Source organism: Anomaloglossus baeobatrachus, chromosome 5 (assembly GCF_048569485.1).
Source record: "Anomaloglossus baeobatrachus isolate aAnoBae1 chromosome 5, aAnoBae1.hap1, whole genome shotgun sequence".
Taxonomy (NCBI): Eukaryota; Metazoa; Chordata; class Amphibia; order Anura; family Aromobatidae; genus Anomaloglossus; species Anomaloglossus baeobatrachus.
This window is the reverse complement of record NC_134357.1, coordinates 533772427-533785578: the sequence shown is the minus strand read 5'-3', so window position 1 is coordinate 533785578 and position 13152 is coordinate 533772427.

Genomic DNA, 13152 nt, shown 5'->3' with positions numbered 1-13152 from the left:
GATGCAGCAGCGATCCGACCAGCGATCTGACCTGGTCAGGATCGCTGCTGCATCGCTACATGGTCGCTGGTGAGCTGTCAAACAGGCAGATCTCACCAGCGACCAGTGAACAGCCCCCAGCCAGCAGCGACGTGCAAGCGACGCTGCGCTTGCACGGAGCCGCCGTCTGGAAGCTGCGGAGACTGGTAACTAAGGTAAACATCGGGTATGGTTACCCGATGTTTACATTAGTTACCAGCGCACACCGCTTAGCTGTGTGTGCAGGGAGCAGGGAGCCGCGCACACTGAGCGCTGGCTCCTTGCTCTCCTAGCTGCTGTACACATCGGGTTAATTAACCCGATGTGTACAGCAGCTACATGTGCAGAGAGCCGGAGCCGGCAGCACAGGCAGCGTGAGAGTTGCAGAGGCTGGTAACTAAGGTAAATATCGGGTAACCACCTTGGTTACCCGATGTTTATCTTGGTTACAAGCTTACCTCAGCTGTCAGACGCCGGCTCCTGCTCCCTGCTCGCTTCATTCGTCGCTCTCTCGCTGTCACACACAGCGATCTGTGTGTCACAGCGGGAGAGCGCCTTTGAAGAAAACGAACCAGGGCTGTGTGTAACGAGCAGCGATCTCGCAGCAGGGGCCAGATCGCTGCTCAGTGTCACACACAGCGAGATCGCTAATGAGGTCACTGCTGCGTCACAAAAAGCGTGACTCAGCAGCGATCTCGGCAGTGAGCTCGCTGTGTGTGAAGCACCCCTAAAGGGCGCCAGCTTAGAATCTGCAGAGGGGGGTGGACATTATATATATGTTTGACATCTATCCATTCATCCATTGTAGCATTTTACGCTGTGTGCCCACAATCAGGGTTTGCAGCGTTTTGGGCGCAGAGTGTTTTCCCTGCGTCCATAACGCTGCGTTGTGCAGTAGAAGCACAGTGGAAGGATTTTTAGAAATCCCGTGCCCACTGTGTTTTTCTCTGCAGCATAAACCGATCTGTGGCGCAGCTTCCCGAGCCTCAGCATATCAATTTATGCTGCGGAGATGAGTGTTTTTTGCAGGTAGAATAGAGCCAAAGTCCACAGCAGCCTGAACCCAAATCGTGGGCATGGGCAGCTGCGTTCTCCCGTGGACAACACTCACATCTCTGCAGGAAGGCTGACACTGTGTACTAGCAACATTTTTCTGAAGTACCTGTGGATTCAAAATGCTTACTATACTCCTGAATAAAATCCTTGAGGGGTCTAGTTTCCAAAATGAGGTCACTTGTGGGGGGTTTCTGATGTATAGGTACCCAAGGGACCCTGCTAATGTGACATGGTGCGCGCAATTTACTTCAACTTTTCCAAAATTCAAATGGTGCTCCTTCCATTCCAAGCCCTCCCATTTATCCAAACAAAGGTTTTTGGCCACATGTGGGGTATCCCTGCGCTCACAAGAAATTAGATAACAACCTGTGGAGTACACGTTTTGTTGTTGCCTCTTGAAAAAGTGAGAAATGTGTCGCTAAATCAACATTTTTGTGAAAAAAATGAAAATTTCAATATGGCAACCTAAGCTTATCAAATTCTGTGAAGTATTCGTGGATTCAAAATGCTCAATATACACCTCGATAAAAGCCTTGAGGTGTCTTGTTTCCAGAATGGGGTCACTTGTGGGGGACCTCCACTGTTTAGGCACCTTAGGGGCTTTCCAAATGTGACATAGCGTCCGCTAATTATTCCAGCCAATTGTTCAGTCAAATGGCACTTTTTCCCTTCCGAGCCCTGCTGTGCACCCAAACAGTTGATTTCCACTACACATAAGGTATCAGCATACTCAGGAGAAATGGCACAATAAATTTTATGCTGATAGTTTTCCGTGTACTTTTGTTAAAAAAAGCTATCTGGTTGAAGTAACAATTTTGTGGTAAAAATATATATTTTTTATTTTCACAGCTCAACATTATAAACTTTTGTGAAGCACCTGGGGGTTCAGGGTACTCGCCAAACATCTAGATAAATTCCTTGTGGGGTCTATTTTCCAGAATGGGGTCACTTGTGGGGGACCTCCACTGCTTAGGCACCTCAGGGGCTCTCCTAATGCAACATGGCGTCCGCTATTGATTCCAGCCAATTTTGCAGTCAAGTTGCACTCCTTCTCTTCCGAGCCCTGCAGTGTGCCCAAACAGTTGATTTCCACCACGTACAAGATATCACCAAACTCAGGAGAAATTGCGCAATAAATTTCATGGTGATTTTTTTCCTGTTACCCTTGTGAAAAAAAAGCTACACTGGTTGAAGTAACAATTTTGTGGTAAAATTTTATTTTTTTCTTTTCATGGCTCAACATTATAAACTTCTGTAAAGCACCTGGAGGTTCAGGGTACTCACCAAACATCTAGATAAATTCCTTGAGGGGCCTAGTTTCCAATATGCGGTCACTTGTGGTGGTTTTTTGCTGTTTACATACCTTAGGGGTCCTCCAAATGCGACATGGTGCCCGCAATCTTTTTCAGCCAAATTTCCTTTCCAAAATTCAAATATTGCTCCTCCCGTTCCAAGCCCTCCCAATTCTCCAAACAAAGGTTTCAGACCACAAGTGAGGTATCACCGCGCTCATAAAAAAAGTGGGTAACAAACATTGGGGTGAAATTTTTGGCATTACCTCTTGAAAAAGTGAAAAAATTGATGCTAAAGCAACATTTTTGAGAAAAAAATGAAACTTTTCAATGTGACAATGTAACGTTATCAAAATCTGTGAAGTACCTGTGGATCCAAAATGCTCACTATACCCCTAGATAGAAGCCTTGAGGGGTCCAGTTTCCAAAATGGCGTCACTTGTGAGGGGTTTCTTCTGTTTAGGTAACTTAGCGGACCTGTAAATGCAACATGGTGCCCGCAATCTATTTCAGCCAAATTTGCTTTCCAAAATTCAAATATTGCTGCTCCTGTTCCGAGCTCTCCCATTTGTCCAAACAAAGGTTTCTGACCACATGTGGGGTGTTGGCGCGTTCATAAGAAAGTGGGTAACAAGTTTTGGGGTTCATTTTGTTGTGTTATTTCTTCTAAAAGTGAATAAATTTGGGGTAGAGCAACATTTTAGGTAAAATTTTATTTTTTGCTTTTTTTCATTCCACTTTGCTTTAGTTCCTGTGAAGCACCTGAAGGGTTAATAAACTTCTTGGATGTGGTTTTGAGTACTTTGAGGGGTGCTGTTTTGAGAATGGTGTCACTTTTAGGTATTTTCTGTCACTTAGGCCTCTCAAAGTCATTTCAAATGTGATGTGGTCCCTAAAAAATGGTTTTGTGAATTTTGTTGAAAAAATGGGAAATTGCAGATGAACTTTGACCCCTTCTAACTTCCTAACCCCAAAACATTTTGTTTCAGAAATTGCGCTAATGTAAAGTAGACATGTGGGAAATGTTATTTATTAACTGTTTTGTGTGACATAACTCTCTGGGTTAAGGGCATAAAAATTAAAAGTTTGAAAATTGCAAAATTTTCATCAAATTTCCGATTTTTTCACAAATAAAAGCAAAAAATATCGTTCTAAATTTATAACTATCATGAAGTACAATATGTCACGAAAAAACAATGTCAGAATCACCGGGATCCGTTGAAGCGTTCCAGAGTTAGAACCTCATAAAGTGACACTGGTCAGAATTGCAAAAAATGGCCTGGGCATTAAGGACAAAACGGGCTCCGTCCTTAAGGGGTTAAGAAACGGTGTTCTCTGTGTGTGATGGCACCCAAACCTAAAAAGACACACAATATAAATCTGAAACTGGTGTAATTGCAACGTCTAATCATGTATACCGCACAGTGACCTGTGTAAAAACTAAATAAAAGAAATTATTGACCTACTGTGAATTTGTTCATTGTTCCTCCCGAAAATCGCAGAAGGGCTCTGCACACATTTATCCTGAACTCAGAGCTGAGCTCTTACACAGGAGAATCCGTGAACATCTCTGAAACACGGGCTTCAGACAGAACCCCTGACTGAAAATTCACTATAATGAGGCAGATGGAGACACTGGCCTATGATCCAGTAGTGTCCCTTTTTTTAGGCATGCACAATCGGACACAGGTTAGTACACCCCAGAGTAACTCTGCTGCCTCATTAGTAAATGGATCTGTCGTGATTTTTATCTCAACCACCCGTTTCAGATTTTTAGATGGAAACCCCGATGTAATTACTCAGTGTAGAGCACAAGATACTTGTAAATTGATACAAAATGTTTGTACCCAAAAATGCCACCAATCACACCTTCAACTCAACCCACCCCCGAAAAAGTCACCACTCAGGTATGTAATCTTGTCAAAGAAATATAAGAGGTGTCCACATTACTGGTATCACAAAGGTTCAGGAATAGCAACATGCGTCTCACCCAAAGAAATCTATTTAAATATCTGCTACTAAACGCAAATGTCCCCATCTCTTCTGACCCACAGAAATGTGACTGAACCACAATTAGAAATGAAGGCGTGAAGGAACAGCGGCTTCCAAGGAGCAATGAGTATAATACAAAAATCTTTATTCAAAGCATTTTCAGAACACTAAAAAAACTGCAGCATGTTAACATCTGATGCGTTTTCATGTTTTTAAACACATTATTATTTTGAGCACAACTGTACCTGGAAGGAGCACATACATTCTAGTGTATTCAGTAGTGAATTAGCTAGAATGTACAGGCTGCACTCAGGACCTGGAAGGAGCCCGTATATCTGAAATCCTCAGTAATTAGACTGTGAGCCCTCGCAGGCAGGGTCCTCTCTCCTCCTGTACCTGTCTGTGTCTGGTACTGTTCATGATTATTGTACTTGGTTTTTATGTATACCCCTTTCACATGTAAATCGCCATGGAATAAATGGTGCTATAATAATAAATAATAATAATATACACCTGGAAGGAGCCTGCACACTTTAGTTTTTTCATTAAAGAGTATATTGCAATGTACGGGCTGCAGTAAGGTCCGGGAAGGAGCCTGTATATCTGAAATCTCCAGTAATATACACCTGGATGGAGCCTGTACATTCTAGCGTCTTCAGTAGTGAAACAGCTAGAATGTACAGGCTGCAGTCAGGCCCAGGAAGGAGTCCGTACATTCTAGCTTCTTCAGTAGTGAAACAGCTAGAATGTACGGGCTGCAGTCAGGCCCTGGAAGGAGCCCATATATCTGAAATCCTCAGTAATATACACCTGGAAGGAGCCTGCACATTCTAGCGTCTTCAGTAGTGAAACAGCTAGAATGTACAGGCTGCAGTCAGGCCCAGGAAGGAGTCCGTACATTCTAGCGTCTTCAGTAGTGAAACAGCTAGAATGTACGGGCTGCAGTCAGGCCCTGGAAGGAGCCCATATATCTGAAATTCTCAGTAATTAGACTGTGAACCCTCGCAGGCATGGTGCTCTCTCCTCCTGTACCAGTCTGTGTCTTGTAATGTTCATGATTATAGTGCTTGTTTTTATGTATACCCTTTCCACATGTAAATGGCCATGGAATAAATGGTGCTATAATAATAATAAATAATAATAATATACACCTGAAAGGAGCCTGTACATTCTAGTTTCTTCAGTAAAGAGTGTATTACAATGTACGGGCTGCAGTAAGGTCAGGGAAGGAGCCTGTAAATCTGAAATCCTCAGTAATATACACCTGGAAGGAGCCCGTACATTCTAGTGTCTTCAGTAGTGAAACAGCTAGAATATACAGGCTACAGTCAGGCCCAGGAAGGAGCCCGTACATTCTAGCTTCTTCAGTAGTGAGTCAGCTAGAATGTACGGGCTCCTTCCAGATTATGACTGCAGCCTGTACATTCTAGCTGCTTCACTACTGAAGAAGCTAGAATGTACGGGCTCCTTCCTGGGCATGACTACAGCCTGTACATTCTAGGCTCAACCCTAGAGATATGGCTGCTCTGTGCTTCCAGGACCTGTGATGATGTCACATGGAGGGGAGGAGTCAGGGGTCACATGATCAGCTCCTCAGTGTGTGCAGGACTCTGCTGTGCTGGGTGTCATGGTGCTGGATGAGGGGAAGGTTATGTGTGGGGTCAGGAGGGGTTTACAGTGTGGATGTGTATGGAGGCGAACAGCTCTCACTGTGTTGTGACTGAAAAAGACATGGAGACTGACATTACACAGGATGGTGCTGCCACCTTGTAGACAAGTGCTGAAATTGCTCGAGGGGCGGACGCTGTAAAATCTGATCCCCTCCCACAGGCACTGGTTGTGCAGGAAAAAAAGTGCGGGGGGGGGGGGGGGGGACACTGAGCTACTGGAGCTGTACCTGAACAGACCTGCCTCGGACTGCCCTCATTGCTGAAGTGTGAGGGGTTGCCAGAACTGCTGCAGAGGTGATCCTGGACTCAAGGGACCTCCGGACCGTCTCCTTCCTCCATTCCAAGAGACTGTAAGCTAGTCCTCTGGCGAGAGGGCTGAAGATTTCCCCATCTCTGCTCCTTGGAGTTGCCGCCATTTACCCGGAGTCCAGGCCTGCTACGTGGGAGCCCTCCCTCCTTGTGTTTTGGACTGGTAATATAACCCATAGGGCAAGTCAGGGACAGAATTCTTGTTTATCATTGCTGTTTTTTTGTGTTCTGTGCCGTGTGTCTGAAGTTAAAGATCCGGATAGCAAACTCTGGTTATGTGTGCTGCTAAGCCATATGCGTGTGTCATTGAAATGTTTACCAGTAAAGAAATGTACCCTTGCATAAAATCTGAGCGTGGGGATTTTGTTGGGGCAGATTATGGGAACTCAGCCGCGGTCAGACCTGCGGCCACTTCATCTGGCGTAGTCGGCAGGATCTGGGACCAGCAAAATCCCCTTCCGGTGGTAGCTTATAGTCAGACAGCTCCTCCGGCGTCTATTGTAAATCAAGTGAGAAAGTTTAATGGACGGAATTACCCTGTACCTGAATGGGCGGAACAACTTAGGATAGTGGGGGAAATGTATAATGTTGATCCTAAGACCTTAGCGGAAATGGCTATGCTGACGTTAGAGGGGGAGGCATGGACGACGGTCAGACTGGAGACGGTTAGGGGCCAGCGTACATTAGATGACTTGGTGCGGGTGCTAGAGAACACCTATGGGCCGACCAGATACCTGGGAACACTGCGCTACATGTTCTTCCAGCATACACCGCTCGAGTGGGAGGACATTCCCCGATATGCGAACGCCCTCCAAGTACTGCTGGAACAAGCCTGCAAAAATGGAGAAAATCTAGGTTGGTACATCCTCCCGCGACCTGGTGCTGAGGGACCAATTCGTAATAGGACTGAGAGATCCGTATCTCAACCGCTCATTGCAGGACTTACTCCGGATGAATCCAGCCCTTACGTTTGCTGAGGTTAAACAAGAAGCCATAGAACGTTCTAGGGGACCTGTTATCGGAACAGAGACTTATACAGATCCATGTACAGTACAAATACTCCGAACAGCGACACGGAGGAACTGAAGCAGATGGTGGCGGATTTACAGAAGCAGGTGCTGCAGCTCACATTAGACCAACAGGCGGATAGGCAAGTGAGACGGCAACCTAGCCAGCCTATGGGAAAGTGCTGGACATGGGGTGACCCCCGTCACAGAGCAAACCGTTGCCCCCAGAACTCTTTCCAACCCGACCCGCAGCCATTCCATCGAATGGACTCTCAAACACCCCAGCAAGTGGAGTTTCACTCGAAACAGCAGATGGAACCCCAGGCCTATTCACTAGAACCGCCAAGCCGTGACTCTCAACAGCGGGCACCTTTTAAACTAGACACCCCGGCTGAGGAGGCTCACTCGACCGGGAAGACCACGGAGAAAAGGAGCCAACAAAGGAGCAAGCTTGCATCAAACAGCCCTACACTGAAAGTAATGCTAGAGGGGATTGCCGTGCAAGGACTAATGGATACTGGATCCCAGGTGTCCACCATCTCAGAACAGTTTTACGAGAAATATCTACAACCATGGGCTGCTTATGACCCGAGTACCGTCATCAAGATCAAAGCGGCCAATAATCTACCCATTCCAGTAACGGGAGTAGCTTGGATGAGCACCGAAATGTGTGGACAGGACCTCGGGAAGAGGGGGATAATCGTGGTCAAAGAAGGCTTCGGTTCGGAAATGCCCATGATTATTGGGATGAACATCCTGAAAGACCTGGACCTGGTATTGTTTACCAAGCGGGGTCCCAAGTACTGGCAGGAAGTTACCACACACGGGGCCACCCGCCGAGCATTCCGAAGAGTGGTTCGGGCCTGCAGCCTACAGCAAATGGCAGAGGAACAACGGCCCATAGCCACTATCACCGTGCCTCGCCACACCAGGATCACCTTACCAGCTGAAAAGGAGACAATTATCTCGCTACCCCTTAGCACCGCAAGACCGCTTGAAGGGGTGGAGGTACTGATTGAGCCGCAAACCCCGAGGGAGGGAAAACTGAACCCATTAGTCGCTCGCACTCTGGCTGTCGTGAAGAGGGGAAGGATCCCTGTCCGTCTGAGCGATACGGCTAGTGTAGGCGTCGACCTAGAAGCGGGGATACAGCTCGCCAGAGTCTATGCCCTACCTACAGAGGTGAATCCCAGGGGCCCCCTCCAGTTTGCCTCATCGACAGAGGGAGACTGGACAGTGACTGTCTCCGCCATGGCCACCACCACAGATGACACTGTAGCTGGAAAGGAGCTGCTAGAGAAGTGTCAGCTGGATACATCCCAATACTCTAAACATGAAGTGTCACAGGTGGAAAAACTACTACAGGAACACCAGGCGTCCATTGCCCGGCATGACACCGACTTTGGATGCACCACCAGTATCCAACATGAGATCCCTATGGGTAACGCTTCTCCTATCTGTGAGAGATACCGGCAGATACCACCCCAGCAATACCAAGAAGTGAAAAGCCTCCTGAATTCCATGCTCCATGCCGGAGTGGTACGAGAGAGCCAGAGCCCCTGGGCTGCACCGGTGGTAATCGTTAAAAAGAAAGACGGATCCCTGAGGTTCTGTGTGGACTACCGCCTCCTGAATGCTTGCACCACCCGGGACTCATACCCTGTGCCAAGGATCGAAGAATCCCTGACGGCTCTGAAGAAAGCCAAGTACTTTTCCTCCCTGGATCTGGCCAGCGGCTATTGGCAGGTACCCATGAGCGAAAAGGACAGAGAAAAGACCGCTTTCATCCTACCCATGGGCCTGTATGAGTTTGACAGGATGCCCTTCGGCCTGAACAACGCGCCAGGAACTTTCCAGAGGCTGATGGAGCGCTGCTTGGGAGACTTCAATTTCGACTTCACCCTTATCTACCTTGATGACATTGTGGTCTATTCAGCCACATTCGAAGAACATCTACAGAAGCTGGGCCGCGTGTTCCAGAGGTTAAGGGAACATGGCTTGAAGTTGAAACCCAGCAAGTGCCGTCTTCTGCAGCAGGAGATCGATTACCTGGGCCACAGGATCTCGGCCAAAGGTGTACAACCATCGCCGGAGAAAATAGCCGCCGTACGGGACTGGCCCAAGCCCACAACTGTCAAGGAGGAGGAGGCTTTCCTGGGACTGGCAGGCTACTACCGTCGGTTCGTCAAGAACTTCGCCCGGCTTGCCGCACCACTGCACGACCTGCTTCGAGGGACCACCAACAGTCCCAGAGGACGCCGCATCAATTGGGGGCCTACCCAAGAAGAGTCCTTCCAAGCTCTAAAGGGTGCCTTGACGTCGTCCCCCATCCTGGCATATGCAGATTACACCCTGCCCTTTCAATTACATACTGACGCCAGCCTACAGGGTCTGGGGGCAGTACTCTCACAGGTACAAGAAGGCAAGGAGCGTGTTATAGCCTATGCCAGCAGGTCCCTACATGAAGGTGAAAAGAATCCCACCAATCACAGTTCATTCCGGCTGGAGCTGTTGGCCTTGATGTGGGCAATGACTGAGAAATTTGCCGGATATCTGACGGGGACAGAAGTACTAGTCCTGACGGATAACAACCCTTTGGCCCACTTAGAAAATGCTAAACTTGGGGCTATGGAGCAGCGATGGATGGCTCGGTTCTCCAAGTTTAACCACAAGATTAAATATAGAGCTGGGGCTGAAAATCAGAATGCGGACAGCCTGTCCAGAAGGACATCCCCCTCGCCCACTAAGGACCGGGACGAAGAGCTGGAAGGAGACGAGATGCCTGACTTCGCAAGATTAGCCCTGCAGATGATGGATTGCCGCCAGTATGCTGTGGATGAGGCTGGCACTCCAGTAGGGTCCCCACTGTCCCCACAGGAATGGTGCAGAATCCAGGACCGGAATGCTGAATGTGCCCTACTCAAACAATGGGTGAAGCAGCAGCAGAAGCGGGGCGGACGCTGTAAAATCTGATCCCCCTCCCACAGGCACTGGTTGTGCAGGAAAAAAAGTGCGGGGAAAAAAGACACTGAGCTACTGGAGCTGTACCTGAACAGACCTGCCTCGGACTGCCCTCATCGCTGACGTGTGAGGGATTGCCAGAACTGCTGCAGAGGTGATCCTGGACTCAAGGGACCTCTGGACCGTCTCCTTCCTCCATTCCAAGAGACTGTAAGCTAGTCCTCTGGCGAGAGGGCTGAAGATTTCCCCATCTCTGCTCCTTGGAGTCGCCGCTGTTTACCCGGAGTCCAGGCCTGCTACGTGGGAGCCCTCCCTCCTTGTGTTTTGGCCTGGTAATATAACCCATAGGGCAAGTCAGGGACAGAATTCTTGTTTATCATTGCTGTTTTTTTGTGTTCTGTGCCGTGTGTCCGAAGTTAGAGACCCCTATAGCAAACTCTTATTATGTGTGCTGCTAAGCCAGCTGTGTGTGTTATTGAAATGTTTACCAGTAAAGAAATGTACCCTTGCATAAAATCTGAGCGTGGGGATTTTGTTGGCGCAGATTATGGGAACTCAGCCGCGGTCAGACCTGCGGTCACATCAGATGGAGCAGACCTGTGCGTGTACGAGCTGTACGGAGCGGAGCCGTGTGTGTGCGGAGCCGTGTGTGTACGGAGCGGAGCCGTGTGTGTACGAGGTGTACGGAGCGGAGCCGTGTGTGTACGAGGTGTACGGAGCGGAGCCGTGTGTGTACGAGGTGTACGGAGCGGAGCCGTGTGTGTACGAGGTGTACGGAGCGGAGCCGCGTGTGGTGCTATGTGTGGGTGAGGGGCATGTGTGTGTAGTACGTTTATGTAGCGGAGCTGTGTATTTTTTTATTGAGTTTCCCCCTTTTCACACCCAGTTTTCCCCTCACTCCCCCATTTCTCTCCCTGAGCTCAGTCCCGGGGTCTCTCTGTAGTTCCTGGGTCTTCGCAGACGTTTCTCCCGTTCTCTTACTTCAGCTGCGGTCAGACAACTGTAGATTTTCTTACACAAGAGAATCGGGTCATGTACACAAAAAATGGTGCTGCAATAACAGTTCTGCAATTCCATTTTTCCCTACTGCCATGTGTTCTCACAGAGGCCTCGGTTCTCTCATTCTACAGAGACAGATAAAACAGGGACACTTTGCACGCTGCGACATCGCTAGCCGATGATAGCTATACCGAGCGCGATAGTAAGCGCCCGTGTCGCACATGCGATATCTTGTGATAGCTGCCGTAGCGAACATTATCGCTACGGCAGCTTCACACGCACACTCACCAGCCCTGCCCTGGCCGGTGACCCGCCTCCTTCCTAAATGGGCGGGTCGTGAGGCGTCACAGCGACGTCACACGGCAGGCGGCCAATAGAAGCGGAGGGGTGGAGATGAGCGGGACGTAAACATCCCGCCCACCTCCTTCCTTCCTCATAGCCGGTGGAGGCAGGTAAGGAGATGTTCCTCGCTCCAGCGGCTTCACACACAGCGATGTGTGCTGCCGCAGGAACGAGGAACAACATCGTATCTCCTATTGGTGCGACATTATGAAATGACCGACGTTACACAGATCACTGATTTTCAACGCTTTTGCGATCGTTTATCGGCGCATCTAGGCTTTAGACGTTGCGACGTCATTACCGGCGCCGGATGTGCGTCACTTTCGATTTGACACCGACGATATCGCAGAGTACCCCTTACTATATGCACTCTGCTGTCCCAAGAGAATATTCACCGTCCAAGTCAGGGCTGGCTCCAGGTTTTTGTGGGCCCTGGGCGAAAAAGTGTCAGTGGGCCCCATCCACACATAGACATGCACAGATACATACACATACAGGCATACGTACACATATATACTGTATTTAAAGAGAAATTCACTAAAACACATATAAACAGACATAAATCTAGACACAGTCACATACACTGACATACATAGATACACATCATACATGCACACACAGACACATTAGAGATATTTCTAATATTGGGAAGCCGGCAACAGACTCATTCACCTCCCCGCTTGTCTCCATCCAGCTCCTCCTGGGCATGTGTCTGTGCCACGCTGATTGGTGGCCGTCACTAAGGCCTCTTTCACACGTTCGTGAAAATCACGCACGTTTTTCACGGACGTGTCAAAAGGGCATTTTGCCCTCCATGAGCCGTGTTTATGGCACACGGAGAACAGGAACTTTCTGCTCACCTATCCCTTGCGTCGCTGTCCGTGGTGCTGATCTTCAGTCTCCAGCCCTGCCGACTCCCCGCTGCTGCTGCTTCCGGCCGCAGTGAAGTGAATATGCAATGAGCATAATGAGCGGCGGTCGGAAGCAAGTGACAGCAGCGGCACAGACAGGAGGGCTGGAGAAGGTGAGTAAAGTGTTTTTTTTTTGTTTTTTTTTGCTCAGACACGTGTGTTTTCTACAGCGTGTGTCACACGGACACCTCCGTGTGGTCCGTTTGCGTTCCGTGTGACACCCGTGATGCCGGAGAAAAACGGACATGTTGACGTGTTGAGCACACGGAGACACGTATGCTCCACACATACACACGGTCCATGGCAGAGCACGCACGTGAGCGCAGACCCATTGATTTTAATGGGTTTACGTGTGCCCGTATCTCCAGTACGTGAGGAAAAGGACCAAACACGTACCGGAGCCAAGTACGTGTGAAAGAGGCCTAACAGACATGGCCGCACATACAGAACACTAACACTGCTGTATATACATCACAAGAGAGGCTGGGGTCATACACATTACTGGGTGGCATACATATTACTGAGGAAAGGGGTATACAGCAATGGGGGCATACAGCTCTAGAAGGGGGCAGTGGCTCTGGGGTGGGGGGACAAA